We start from the raw sequence: 14866 nt of genomic DNA, 5'->3' as shown, positions 1-14866 counted from the left end.
CATATTTCAGTCAAGGCAAAAAGTAGAAAATTTCTTTCTCCTTGTTTTTCCTTTTCTCTACATTTTCATACCTCTTACCTCTTTGTCCCTTCCACTTTCCTCCTTTTTCTTCTGTGCCATCTTTGCTTTTCTCTCTTCTTCCTCTTTTCTTTCTCTGCTTCCTTTTTAAGAATCCCAATTTCAATTGATTTGCTATACATCACCAAATATCTTTACAATGACAATTCCTATTTCCTTACAACTGATGTTAGATCAACATCCTCTATCAAAATTAAGTGATATCTCAGGATTTGATCTATAAGTTAAGATTGTGTTAAAAAATTTTAATCACAACGTTATAATTAAGGTAAGAACCACATACATTTTATAGTTGAAATATCAGGAGACAAACTATACAGCAGCATAGTTAAATATCTAGAAGGATTATCTTATAGATTGGAAAGCTGATTATAGTAGGTCCTAGTTGTTTGGAAAACAATAAGACTTCTATAAGCTAAGGAAACAAAGCTCTTTCTAAAATTACATTTTCTGTGAAAATATATATGTATAACTATAAAAAGTACATATATATGAAATATGAATATCTAAGTAACTTATGAAAATATTCTATATCTGTATAATATACTGCTATTAATCATAATTCCTGGGTTTTTGCCTATGCAGTCTGCTTACTTTAATAATCATAATGATATACATAATTAAAGTTATTAATGTGGTGTTTGTATTACACAGTCTATATTCAACTAGGTTTGAAGCAAGAACATAATTAGATGTTGTCAAGTGTACATAGATTTTTCTATAATCAATTTATTAAAACCACTTAATATTGAGTAGTACATTAAATTCGTCTAGGAATTTTCTACGTCATATTTTAAGGCTTTAAATATTTTGTTACACATAAAGTAAAAGTCTCTGCTTATTTTTTGAATTAGCTTTGAAATCTATTAGTGTTTAGTAAAATTATAAAAGCCATCACTAAATTCCCAAGGTCCAGTTGAAGGGCAGAAGATGGGAGAAGACGTGCAAGGAAGTCAGGACCACAAGAGGTTGGTCCACCCACTGAGGCAGTGTATCTGTTCTAGTGGGAGCTCAATGAAATCCAGCTGGACCAGGACTGAATGAGCATGTGATCAAACTGGACTCTCTGAATTTGGCTAACATTGGGGGCTGACTGAGAAGCCATTGATAAAGGCACTGGTACTTGTTACTGCATGTACTGGCTTTTTGGGACCTTAGTCTATATGGAAGCCCAGCTCCCTAGGCCTGGATGTAGGGGGAAGGGCCTTGGACTTCCCACAGGGCAGAGTTCCCTGCTCTCTCTCAAGCAGGGAGTGGGAGAGAGGAGGGTAAGTGTGGGAACAGGAGGGGAATGGGAGGAGGGGAGGAAATGTAAATTTTTGAATGGAAAAAAAAGACATCAATTTATACTAAATGAATTCATATTGGTCTCAGTATTAATAATAATATTATAGTTGAATTTCAAGTATGCCAAATGTAGCAAATGTAAATCTTCATTCCAAAAGAACACAATCCTAAACTCTAATTCATAAAATAGAGCTTGACAAAAAGAATCAACCCAGGACCATCCAAATAAAGAGACCATTGTCTACTGAAACTATTTTCATATATTACAGTTGCTTATTTCAGAATTATGCAAAAATTAATCTTGTGTCCCTGTGAACCTCTCTGACTTCAACATGCCAGTTTCCTTTAGCAACTGTGTGACTTTATTAGACCATCAGGAGTGTACCAGCATGCATAGCATGCATTCTTTAACATTAGACCATTTTCTTCTGAGATTTCACCCTTCAATTTCTTGAGTTAATTCCACAATCACAATCCTATTAATTCTCTCTCTCTCTCTCTCTCTCTCTCTCTCTCTCTTTCTCTCTCTCCTATGTAATTAATAATCAATTGTTGATTATCTAGAAATGTCTTTTTCTAGTCACCTCTGTGTCTGCAAGAAATACTTTATTCTGTGAAAACTATGTATCCTGATGTTTCACAATCATTAAGCCTTCTTCATCCAAGTCACTCAAAGGATAGTTTTACCTATGGCAAAATATTTTTCTTCATGCTTATAGATATTACACATCCCAAGTCAGTTTGGCATAAATCATGATATTCCTGAAATCTCTGTGGAGTTACAAATTCTCCCTATTAATGTTTGTGGTATGACTGTAATAAAACATTGTAGAATTATCTTTAATATTCTGAGTAGGAGAGTAAAAAGAAATAAATACCCATGTATAGACAATGTTTTATCAGAGAGAAACAGTACCTGACCAAATGTTTTCCCATAGATAAATCACTGTTCAGAGTCCTAACAGGACTCCAAAATTGTATCTGCTTGAGGTCAAACAAACTATTTTCTTTCTGCCACAGGTTCGCAGAAACGTATAAGGTTTATATTTAGTTTAGAGTAGCCTTATGGGAAGGATATTTACTTCAATCTATATCACATTCCTTTGAGATCTCTCAGTTTCAGAATTGAGAATATCAGCAGGCAATGCAACTATCTGTATTAAAGTAAAGGAGATTTGAGTGAAATTACGAAGCAAAGTTTTAGATGACAATAATTATGATTTTAAAATATTTCATTCTTCAACATTTCTAAAGAGTTAATATATTAAAAGACTGAAGTGTTATTGCTCTAAAGGTACTACATGACTTTGTCAGAAGAAGTGGATGGCTGTCTTTGAAGCCTGAACTATTTATTGGTCATCAATGGTTTCAGTCATGCTTGTATGAAAACAGTCAGAGGAGAACAGAAAAAAATGTTACCATCTCAAAAGGTTTTGTCTTAAGAAGAACAATATTCTGTGTGTAACATATCCAATTTTAAAAATTTCTGTGGACTGAATATGCAGCTCAGAAGTGAAGTGCTTGTTTGAGTATCAACCTCACAAAGATAATTATAAAAAGAGTAACTAAATTATTAATATTGTCATAAATAACAAAGAATAATATTGATATGTAAGAGTAGTACATGTTCTTAACATTGAGTCATTTCTTTGGTCATCTCATTATAAACAAAAACATAATATGTTTTAAATTTAGTACTTCTGAATTTTAGTATCACTATGTGTTATTTCTTTTTTCTTGGTCACAGTTATGAATCTTACAAAATGATTATATAATCCAGTGTAACTACAGAAAGCAGAACATAGTATGGTATTCATGGTTGGTACCACAAGCCTAGCCAGCTACTAATGGCCAGTGTGGTCCTGGATACTAGAGAAGACACTTAATATTAGCACTTTCCAAATCCAATGTAATGTTTAACTTCACTCTAGATACTCATTTTTGTGTTTAGAGATATCTGTAACTTATCAATTATCCTTCTTTTTTGTGGCAGACAAAGAATATTACAGACACCAAAAACTGTTTGAAATGCAAAGAACAATACACCATTAGGTGCACAAAATGATTCCTACACCAAAAGCTCAAATAAAATCAATGAAAGAGTGGGCAGAAATTACTTATATCTAGGACTCCTGATATAAGTAATGTCATCTGTCTATATCAAGGAATATGCAAGTGTTAAATCTCAACAATATGGTCATTCAAAGAAGATATACATAATGACCAGTGTGGACTACAGATATCTCACAATCCCCTCCCCTAGATAAAAAGAATTTGTACACACATCATACACATTAACTCATGCAAATATATACACATACACATTAAACAATATATATTAATTTAAAAATAAAGAACTAAGCCTATTGCCAGTGTGAGGCCCTGAATTCAATTTTTACTACAAAAATCCCTATAAAAGAAAAATGAGAGTATATTAGGTGTATTATGCCATGATATTCATTCAGTTTGGATTGAAACAGTGTTTTTCAAAATAAATTCTTGACTATGGATTCTTGTCTTTTGCTTAAGGATAAGTGTATAATTTACTGTATGCATGTTCATCTTATCATTTACCTTAATATATACTATATAAAAGTATGTTTGGATTCAAAACAATGTCATAATTAATAAACTAATTTTTTAAACTATTCACAGTAGGTGTCATTTAGGTTACAAAGGAGTAAATTGGGAATAATAAACAGTATATTGTATATAATACATATTATTTACTATTTGTGAGTATAGATGTGTAGCATTAGGCTTGTTTACACATTGTTTTTGCTCAGCAGAATGTCTAGCATTTAGTAACACTAGCATTAATTAATGAATAAAGACCATTTGACTGAATTCTTAACAGAAACAAGAGCTCTAACCCAATTTTTGAAGATGAATTACAATCTTTTTTATTTATGTAATAAAAATAATATTACATAATTATATTAAAATTTTATTACAGAAATAAAATAGATCTATAAGAGCTGTGAAAAGTTAAAATTAAAATGGACATGAATTGTTATTTACAAGTTATAGCATATAGCAATGATAAGAAACGGAAATGGACAACTGGGTTTGAATGCTAGATAATATTACCTTGTCTATATATTATCTTTGTCTACATATGAAATATACAGTTATAAATACAGTATGTGTTAATCAATATTTAAGCTTTTAAATGAAAACACTAATTACATCAATTAAACTAAAAACTTGGTATCAGATGTTCTGTAGAATAGTCCTTGAATATTGTTTGTGATGGAACTGGCTTTCATAATGTCAGAAGACATAAGCCTGACTCACAAAGACAAGTACTTTGCCTTATAAGTGAGGTTTGAGCTTAGGTATAAGTATATGAAAGCAGAAATGGACAATTAAGGATATGGAGTGTGAAATTGTAGAGGGAAGTGGATGAGAGAGCTTAATAGAGGGATTTTAATATTTAACATATGTGTATATACGACAATGTCATAATGTAAACCATTGTTTTATACAACTAATATGTTAACATAAAGATTTAAATGATATTCAATGAATTTGTTAGGAGCTACATGGCTTTTAATAATATTGGTCAAAATCATATATAAATTATATTGTGTAATAAAATGTTGTGTTGCTTTTCTTCAAAAATATTTTACTTCAGTTTATTTTCCTTTCTTATCAAATACTTAGTAAAACAGCTAGTATTTCTCTCTTTGATGCCATAGGATTTTGAAGTACAATTTCCATGGTAAATGACCTGGAGACTTAGGCCACCAACTATAAGTTAGTCACCGAATGCTGTTTTAGGATGTAGGCAGTTAGAGCATTGGTAAAAAGTATTAAATGTGTAGTATCCAAGAGTAAGATACATTCTCAAAGGTAAAATAATAGTGGAAATATTATTGTCTAGTATTTGAGGACACCTGGTAAGTAGACATCAATAGCACACTAGCATTAGCGTAACTTTCCTTGTACAGCTAGTGCACAGCATCTCTGTAACATGCAGAGTGTCCCATCTTCAATACTATTTTTCTTTCACATAACATATACTTATTGAGCAGCCATTCATGTTGGGATTCCCAAAACAAGTTTATAAGTTGTATTGCATAACACTAGGTTTCATTTCACTTTTTGAAACAATTTGGGGGTCTGGATTATATCATGAAGATGTTGAAAATAATTAAAAGACAAGGTGAAAGTATGAAAAGATCCAATACACTGATTCTTAGGACTTGACCACCTCACACACAGAAAGAAATTCTGTACATGGTATCTGTTAGGGGTTTCAGACAGTGGATAGGTATTAGGAGTCTCAAGAAATATTCCATTCATGTGCTACCTTTGATTTCTTGTTTTTCTTGTTGTGTGTAGGAGCCTGGTCTTTCTGTCATAGTCATAGTGATAGGTCAGTTTGAACACAGGAATAAACTGAGCCTTTACATTTTACTCTAATAACTTCCATTGTAACCTTTATAGTGTTGTCTTGCTTTATTCTACCTTCTCTAGTCTTTCTTTTCTTTGTCCATGTCCCTTTTCCCTCATGTCTCCTTTTTTTTTAGCATTAATCAAATAGCTGATCTGTGTTGTTATAAGTAGGAATGAACTGCTCCTACATGAGAGCTTTTTTGTTGTTGATGAATCTACGTGAGAACACTCTTTGTAGAGTGACACATATTTAGGAGAAAATATTTTTTTCTCATTTTAAACCTTTATTATTAAATGTTAATCTGGATAAATCTGAAATTTCTCCATTCAATTTACAGATTTGTTCTTCCTAAACCTAGTATATTATATTTATGAATCCACATTTGATTAACATTGATACAGGATTCTTTTAGACCATTTAACAACACAAAAATATAGAATTTAGGAAGTAAAAGTCACTTGGGCTCTTCCTTTTAGTTCTCAATATTTCTGGTGTTTTTTGGTGTTTCTTCTTGATAAACGTTTCAGTTAAAAATGTTCACAAATAGTCATATTACTGATTTTATACTTTCCCTTATTTTTCAGTAAAGTAAAAATCTCTCTAGACTTATATATGTAGATCTATTCTGGTGAGTTTTAAAGTATCACATTATTTCACCATATATACAGAAATAAATTCATTCATTATTTACACTTTAAAACTGTAATCTGTGTGTGAATATATTTGTTACATATTTGATATTTACTCTTGTAACAATGCCAATGTTACAAAATCTATTAAATATCAGTTTATAACACATATACAATGTACAAAATGAGATTTTATATTTAAGTCTCAAAATTATTGTGAATATTTTGCTGATATATCTCTTCTGCCTTTACAAATTTTTCCTTTTCTTCCCATAGTGACTGGCAAAATAGGATGTTTATACTAATCATAGATATTAGGAAATATTTGATCTATTAATTGTATGTCTTGATTTCATTGTACATTCCCTATACCAAGTGGTACTGTTTTTACAATCAGATAGAGTATTTGGTACCTTGTTGAAAATTAATGAGTCTTTATACTCTGAATAAATGATGACTATTTTTATTCCTATGAATACAATATCATTAGTAAGTAAATGTCAATAATTGTATACTGAAAACAAGGAAAATAAGAAATAAACCATTTTTTGAAAACTTTATTAGAACTTTTGTCTTTTATATTTCTTAATTTTTATTGATTTATAAATAATACCATTCAAAATTTCCACTTCCTCCTCTCCTCCCATTTCCATCCAGCTCCCCCACTTAACCCTCTCCTTTCCCCCACCACTCCTAAGAGAGGGCAGGGTACCAAGCCCTGTTAGAAGTTCAAGCACACCCCATCCAGCCTGTGATGAATTTTCTTGGGATTTTGATGGGGATTGGATTGAATCTATAGATTTCCTTTGGTAGAATTGCCATTATTACAATGCTGATCCTATCAATTCATGAGCATGGGAGATCCTTCCATTTTCTGGTATCCTCTTCAATTTCTTTCTTCAAAGACTTAAAGTTCTTGTCAAATAGATCTTTCACTTCTTTGATTAGTGTTACCCAAAGACACTTTATGCTATTTGTGGCTGTTGTGAAAGGTGATGTTTCTCTGATTTCCCTCTCTGCTTCTCTATCCTTTGTGTATAGTAGGGCTACTGAATTTTTTGGAGTTGCTCTTGTATCCTGCCACATCACTAAAGATATCTGTCAGCTGTAGGAGTTCTTTGGAAGAGGTTTTAGGGTCACTTATGTACATTATCATATCATCTGCAAATAACAAGTTTGGCTTCTTCCTTTCCTATTCAAATCTCCTATATCCTGGAGGATAACTATATGATTTTCTTCAGGTTCACCTTCTTATTTAGCTTCTCTAGGATCATGAATTATAGGCTCAAAGACCTTAATTATGGCAAGAATCCACTTATGAGTGAGTACATACCGTATTCCTTGTTTTGGGTCTAGGTTACCTCACTCAGTAATGTGTTTTCTATTTCCATCCATTTGCATGCAAAATGCAAGATGTCATTGTTTTTTACTGCTGAGTAAAACACTAATGTGTATATGTTTCACACCTTCTTTAGCCACTCTTCTATTGAGGGGCACCTAGGTTGTTTCCAGGTTCTGGCTATTGCAAATAGTGCTGCTATGAAAATAGTTGAACAAATGCTTTTGTAGTATGATAGGGCATCTTTTGGGTATGTTCCCAAGAGTGGAAATGTCAAATGGGTCTTTCACTTCCTTGATTAGAGTTACCCCAAGATATTATATGCTATTTGTGACTATCATGAAAGGTGATGCTTCTCTGATTTCCCTTGATTTCCCTCTCCACTTCTTTATCCTTTGTGTATAGGAGGGCAACTGATTTTTTGGATTTGATCTTGTATCCTGCCACATTACTAAAGGTGTTTATCAGCTGTAGGAGTTTTTTGGTAGTTATTTTTTTTTGGGGGGGGGGTCGCTTAGTACACTATCATATCATCTGCAAATAACGAAAGTTTAACTTCTCCCTTTTCAATTTGAATCCCCTTGATCCCCTTATGTTATCTTATTGCTATTGCTAGAACTTCAAGCACTATATTGAAGAGGTATGGAGAGAGTGGACAGCCTTGTCGTGTTCCTGATTTTAGTGAAATGGCTTTGAGTTTCTCTCCATTTAATTTGATGTTAGCTGCAGGCTTGCTGCAAATAGTTTTATTATATTTAGGTATGATCCTTGTATCCCTAATCTCTCCAACACCTTTATCATAAAGGGGTGTTGAATTTTGTCAAATGCTTCTTCAGTATCTAATAAAATGATCATATGATTTTTTTCTTTCAGTTTATTGATATGATGGATTACATTGATTTGCATATGTTGAACCAGCCCTGCATCTTTGGGATGAAGCCTACTTGATCATAATGAATAATTTTTCTAATGTGTTCTTGAATTCGGTTTGCCAGTATGTTATTGAGAATTTTTGTATCGATGTTCATGTGTGAGATTGACCTGTAATTCTCATTTGACAATGACTCTTCTGTTTCTATATTGTGGAATATATTAAGGAGTATAGGTATTAGCTCCTCTTGGAAGTTCTGGTAGAATTTTGCATTGAAACCATCTAGTCCTGTGCTTTTTTTGGTAGGGAGGTTTTGATAACAGCTTCTAATTCTTCGTGACTAACAGGTCTATTTAGATTGTTCACCTGGTTTTGGTTCAACTTTGGTATATGGTACTTATTAAAAAAATGTACATTTCTTCTACATTTTCCAATTTTGTGGCATACAGGTTTGTAGTATGATCTAATGATGATCTGAATTTCCTCAGTGTCTGTGGTTATGTCCACCTTTTCATTTCTGATCTTATTAATTTGAGTGGTCTCTCTCTGCCGTTTGATTAGTTTGGATAGAAGTTTGTCAATCTTGTTGATTTAATCCAAGAACCATCTTTTTGCTTCATTGATTCTTTGGATTGTTTTCTGTGTTTCTATTTTGTTTTTTACAGCCCTCAGTTTGGTTATTTCCAGTCTTCTACTCCTCCTGGGTGAGTCTGCTTCTTTTTTTCCTAGAGCTTTCAGGTATGCTTTTAAGTCTCCAATGTGTGCTTTTTCTGTTTTCTTTAATTGGACACCTAGTGCTATGAACTTTCCTCTTACCACTGCTTTCACAGTGTCCCATAGGTTTGAGTATGTTGTGTCTTTATTTTCATTAAATTCAAGGAAGACTTTAATTTCTTTCTTTATTTCTTCCTTGACCCAGAGGTGATTCAGTAGTTGACTGTTCAACTTCCACACGTTTGTAGGCTCTCTGGGGGTAGCATTGTTTTTGAGTTCTAATTTTTATTCATGATGATTCAATAAGACACAGGTGGTTAGTAATTTTTTTTTATATCTGTGGAAGTTTGTTTTGCAACCGAGTATGTGGTCAATTTTCAAAAAAGTTCCATGAACCGCAGAGAAGAAGGTATATTCTTTCCTATTGGGGTGGAATGTTTTATAGATATCTGTTAACTCCATTTGATTCATTACCTCTATTAATTTTCTTATTTCTCTGTTAGATTTCTGTCTGATTGACCTGTCCATTGGTGAGTGAGGAGTGTTGAAATCTCCTTCTATTAGTGTGTGTGGTTTGATGACTGCCTTGAGTTCTAGAACTGTTTCTTTTACATAAGTGGGTGCTTTTATATTAGGGGCATAGATATTCAGGATTGAGATTTCATCCTGATGAATTGTTCCTGTTATAAGTATGAAATGTCCACCTCCATCTTTTCTAATTGATTTTTGTTTGAAGTCAAATTTGTTAGATATTAGAATGGCCATACCCACTTGTTTCTTCGGTCCGCTTGCTTGAAAAACCTTTTCCCAACCCTTTACTCTGAGTAAATGTCTGTCTTTGTGGTTGAGGTATGTTTCTTGTAAACAGCAGAATGTTGGATCCTGTTTTCGTATCCAGTCTCTTAGTCTGTGCCTTTTTATAGGTGAATTAATTCCATTGATATTAAGTGATATTAATGACCAGTGGATGTTGACTCCGGTTACTTTTTTTTATTTTTATTTTTATTTTTTGGAGTAGTAGATTTTGTGTGGTTCCCTTCTTTGAGTTGTGCTTGTGAAGGGTCACTAGATGTCTGAATTATTTTAGGCAGTGTTGACAATACTGGATTCCTTGTCTTGTGATTTTCCTTATATTACTTTCTGGAAGGCTGGATTTGTGGCTACGTATTGTATTAATTTGTTTTTATCCTGGGATATTTTATTTTCTCTATTGATAGTGAACAATAGCTTTGCTGGGTATAGTGGTCTGGGCTTGCATCCATGGTCTCTTAGTTTCTGCAGTACCTCTATCCAAGACCTTCTGGCTTTCATCGTTTCCATAGAGAAGTCCGGTGTAAGTCTGATAGGTTTACCTTTATAAGTTATTTGACCTTTTTTCTTTGTAGCTCTTATTATTCTTTCTTTAATCTGCATGTTTTGTATTTTGATTATTATATGGCAAGGAATTTTTTTTGATCCAGTCTATTTGCTGTTCTGTATGCTTCTTGAACCTTCATAGGAATATTGTTCTTTAGGTTGGGAAAGTTTTCTTCTATAATTTATTGAATATATTTTCTGGGCCTTTGATCAGCAATTCTCCTTCTTCTACTTCTATTTTTCTTAGGTTTGGTCTTTTTATTATGTCCCAGATTTCTTGAATGTTTTGTGATGAGAATTTGTTGGATTTGCTGTTTTCTTTGATCAGAGCATTTATTCTCTCTATTGTGTCTTCAGAATCTAACATTCGTTCTTCTATCGCTTGTATTCTATTAGTTATCCTTGTTTCTGTAGTCTCTGTTCATTTACCTAGATTTTCCATATCCAGCCAGCCCTTGATTTGTGTTTTCTTCAATGCCTCCATTTCAGTTTTCAATTTTTGAACTGTTTCCATTACCTGTTTTATTGTTTTTTCATGGTTTCTCAGGGTGTCATTTACGGATTTACTCATTTCTTCAAACTTTTTGTTATATTTCTCATCCCTTTCTTTAAGGGATTTATTCATATTCTGTTTAAATGACTTTATTGCTTTCATAATGGCACATTTTCCCACTTCTTCTGGATTAGGGTGTTCAAGTCCTTCTGTTGTAAGATCACTGGGATCTGGTGTTTTCATGTTATTTTTCAGATTGTTGGAGGAATTCTTGCCTGCTCATCTCTTCCTTCAAATGCTCTCCAATAGATCTTCTGGTACAGAGTCTGGTTCTCTTGTTGGCCAGGGACCTCGCTCTGTGATGGATCTTCTGCTACAGGATCAGTGCCTCTTGCTGGCCAGGAATCTTGCTGAGAAAAAGCTTACCTTACTGCAGGCAGGCTATTGAAATACAGGAACTCCTTCTTGCTGGGTTGCACTCACCACCCTGTCCCAGTGCCCAAACAGGCTGAGCTGGGGGATTTTATGTTCCGGAGGAGGGAGGAAGAAGGGAAGGGTTTGCTGGGTGAAAGCTGGGATGGAATAGGAGAAGAGAGGGCTTAGCAGGGTGGAGCAGACCCTGCAGAATGACCAGGGAGTTAAGGGGGTCGGGGAATATCTGTGCTCTGTTGTCGGGCTTCTGCCGCAGGTCAGGAGCACACTTATCCCTCTGATGGATCTTCTGCTACAGGGTCAGATCAGTGCCTTTTGCTGGCCAAGAATCTTACTGACAAAGAGTGTCTCTATCATTTTCATAATGTTACTTTTAAAGTCGATTTCTTCTACTTCTTCTTGATTAGGGTGGTCAAGTCTTCCTGTTTCATGTTCTCTGGTTTCTGGTGTTATTATGTTGCTTTTCAAGTTGTTGGAGGAATTCTTGCATTTGTGCATGCCCATCCCTTCCTTCAAATATGGCCAGGAAAGTCTTGGAGTCTTGGGCCAGTCTTTGCTCTAGCTCACTGTGTACTTGGGGGTCTTTCTTGGTCTGCCCTGTCTTAGGTCCCCTCAGCACTGGAGCTGGCTCTAAGATCCCCTCTGCTCTGAAGCAGGCTGTTCTGGTGGATCTAAGGACCCCACAGATGGAAAGGAGTGCTTGAAGGCAAGATGGAATGGGAAATAGAGAAAGCCAGTAGCAGGGTAGATACGACTCTGAATGGCCAGAAACGTTTATGGAATTGGAGGCGACCTGTACTCCATTCTTGGGACTATCAGGCCAGACAGGCATACACTTACCCCTCTGGATGGATCTCCTCAGTACAGGACAAGGCCTCTTACAGGGCCAAGGACATCACAGACAAAAGGACAGGCTTTCAGGGGCAGGGTCGTGTGGAACAAAGATGCCCCTGTGGCAGGAGCACTTACCACTGGCTCCCCAGACCCTCAGCCCCAAAGCAGGCTGAGTTGGGGGATCCAGGATCCCAAAGATGGAAAGGAGTGCTTGGGGGCAAGATGGAAGGGGCTAAATAGATTAAGTCAGTAGCTGGGGATACTCCTAGAGCTTCTTTTTTAAACTGAAAGTTTTGTGTTTTAATAGAACACTTGGTTCATCTGCACAGTTAAAATATACTGAATATGTATATATTTTGTATTCTATAATATCAATATTTTAAATTTGTGGATAGCATTTAATTCCTTTAGAATTTCTTAACCGTGACATCTGCCAATAAAGTTTTGTATTTAAAAATCCTTTGGTTTAATGTTTGCTAGTTGTATGGTATTTGCTTTAATATGATTTTTAAATTGGTTTATATGGGGTCTAGACAGATGGTTGAGTGATAAAAAGAACTGTATGCTCTTACAGATGAGTGTGGTTCAATTCCCCGAGTGATGAACAAGTGGTTTATAGCTGTATGTAACTCCTGCTAAAGGTATACCACTGCTTCTTTTGGTCTGTGTGAGTGCTGGTTTGCATGTGCACAAAAACATATTCACATACACATAAATAGATCAATGTATTTTAAGTTTGACAAGCAATATATGCTCGTTGGTGCAATAGTGGCAAAGATGGTATGGGAGTTAAGGACATTCTCTCTCTATCTGAGTTCTGCTCCATGGTAATAATTCTAAAGTTTAAATGACAAGGCAGTATCACTCTTTCTGAATTATAACTTAAACTCTCATATTGTTGTTTCTCAGACTATATTCTCTTGGACAATATGTTTCCCATTCTATGTTCACTTCTGTACTGGAAAAGTATTGGGTAGACACATAACAGATTACGTAATATTGCCCCTATGACAAACAATATTGGGAAATGATGGATGGTTGTAATTAGACCACATTTTTAATAATTGTTAAAATACATGTAGCAAATTGTCTTTATCCTATTTATATCATGCTACATTTACAATTTTATAAAATATAATAAATTACTCTCCCATCATCTTTTTATCCCTTTTAGATATGGATAAATTTGCATGATAGCATTCCCGTGATATTCTGGTTGTCACTACCCAAGTAAATTAATTCATGACAGTCATTTAGATGTCAAATTCACATTAGTTCAATAAGTAACACTATGCAAAGAGAGACTATATTCTCTCTGCAGATACATTTTTAGCTGCCTTCATCGTTTTGTTTTTCAGTTATATTATTTGTTGCATTTTTCTAGCTTAACTCATATCTAAGTTTAATGAAGCATAAGAGTCACTTGAGAGCTAAATTCAGATAAAGTAAGTGACTATGGGATTTCCCCCAGGAAAATCTAAAGAAAGCTTTTCCATGTCAGGTGCTATTTAAAACACAGAACTGCAAAGTTTTTCCACAAAGAGGCTTTACAGATACACTGTTCTCCACTGAAAAAGAACTATCATTAAAGTTTCTTAGTATAGGAAATGAGCTCACCATCGTTTTGGGGTAAAGACACAAGCTAAAATTACTTATCAGACAAGAAGAAACTAATTTCATAGGCAATTCCAATAGGTAAGTACACGAGAAACTTTCTAATTTAGGGATATCACTTTTAATCTAATTTGGAAATTTCAGAATATTTTCCTCTTGGTATATATATTTTTTAATTTCTAAATTTTAATTTTAGAGTTATGAACATGTTACTCATGTGAATACCAACCACAAATATTTTAGATTTTCTTTCTAGTGAGTAGTTTTGGAACTTATTTGCTGTAGTTTTACACACATTCTTTCTATTGACATCGACAGTGTAACATGCACTCTAATGACAAAATATTTTAGATGTTTTTAATAATGATGTAAATTTTTGTCGGACTTCTGTTAATTGTGCATGTGTGTGTGCACACATGTGTTTGTGTGTGTGTGTGTGTCCGTTCATTTCCATGCTGATGAGTCTTCTGTCATCTTTATGACTTAGTTTTTTCAAAGTCTCTACAAGAAGCCAGACAATCCTTGCTATATATTATAGGTTTGTCACTTTGTAATAATGTGAATGAGCAAGCCAAATTGGAGATCTACCATAATGAGAAAAAAAAAAGCTGTTTACTTAAATAAATGGGGAATGAAATTTAAAAAAAGAACAATTTAAATTCTAGAGAAATTTTATCTAGTATTCACTAAGACTAATGTAGATAATACAGCTTTTGCTTGTTTAAAGTTTACCTGAGCTTTGAAATAAACATAGAACTTATTTTTTATTATAAATAGTCATAAGGGAAAAGGTAGCTTGTATCGCTATAATTCTACA

The sequence above is a fragment of the Myodes glareolus genome, chromosome 10, assembly GCF_982192425.1.
Source record: "Myodes glareolus chromosome 10, mMyoGla1.1, whole genome shotgun sequence".
NCBI lineage: Eukaryota > Metazoa > Chordata > Mammalia > Rodentia > Cricetidae > Myodes > Myodes glareolus.
The sequence above is the reverse complement of the archived record's forward strand: the minus strand, read 5'-3'. Positions refer to the sequence as shown.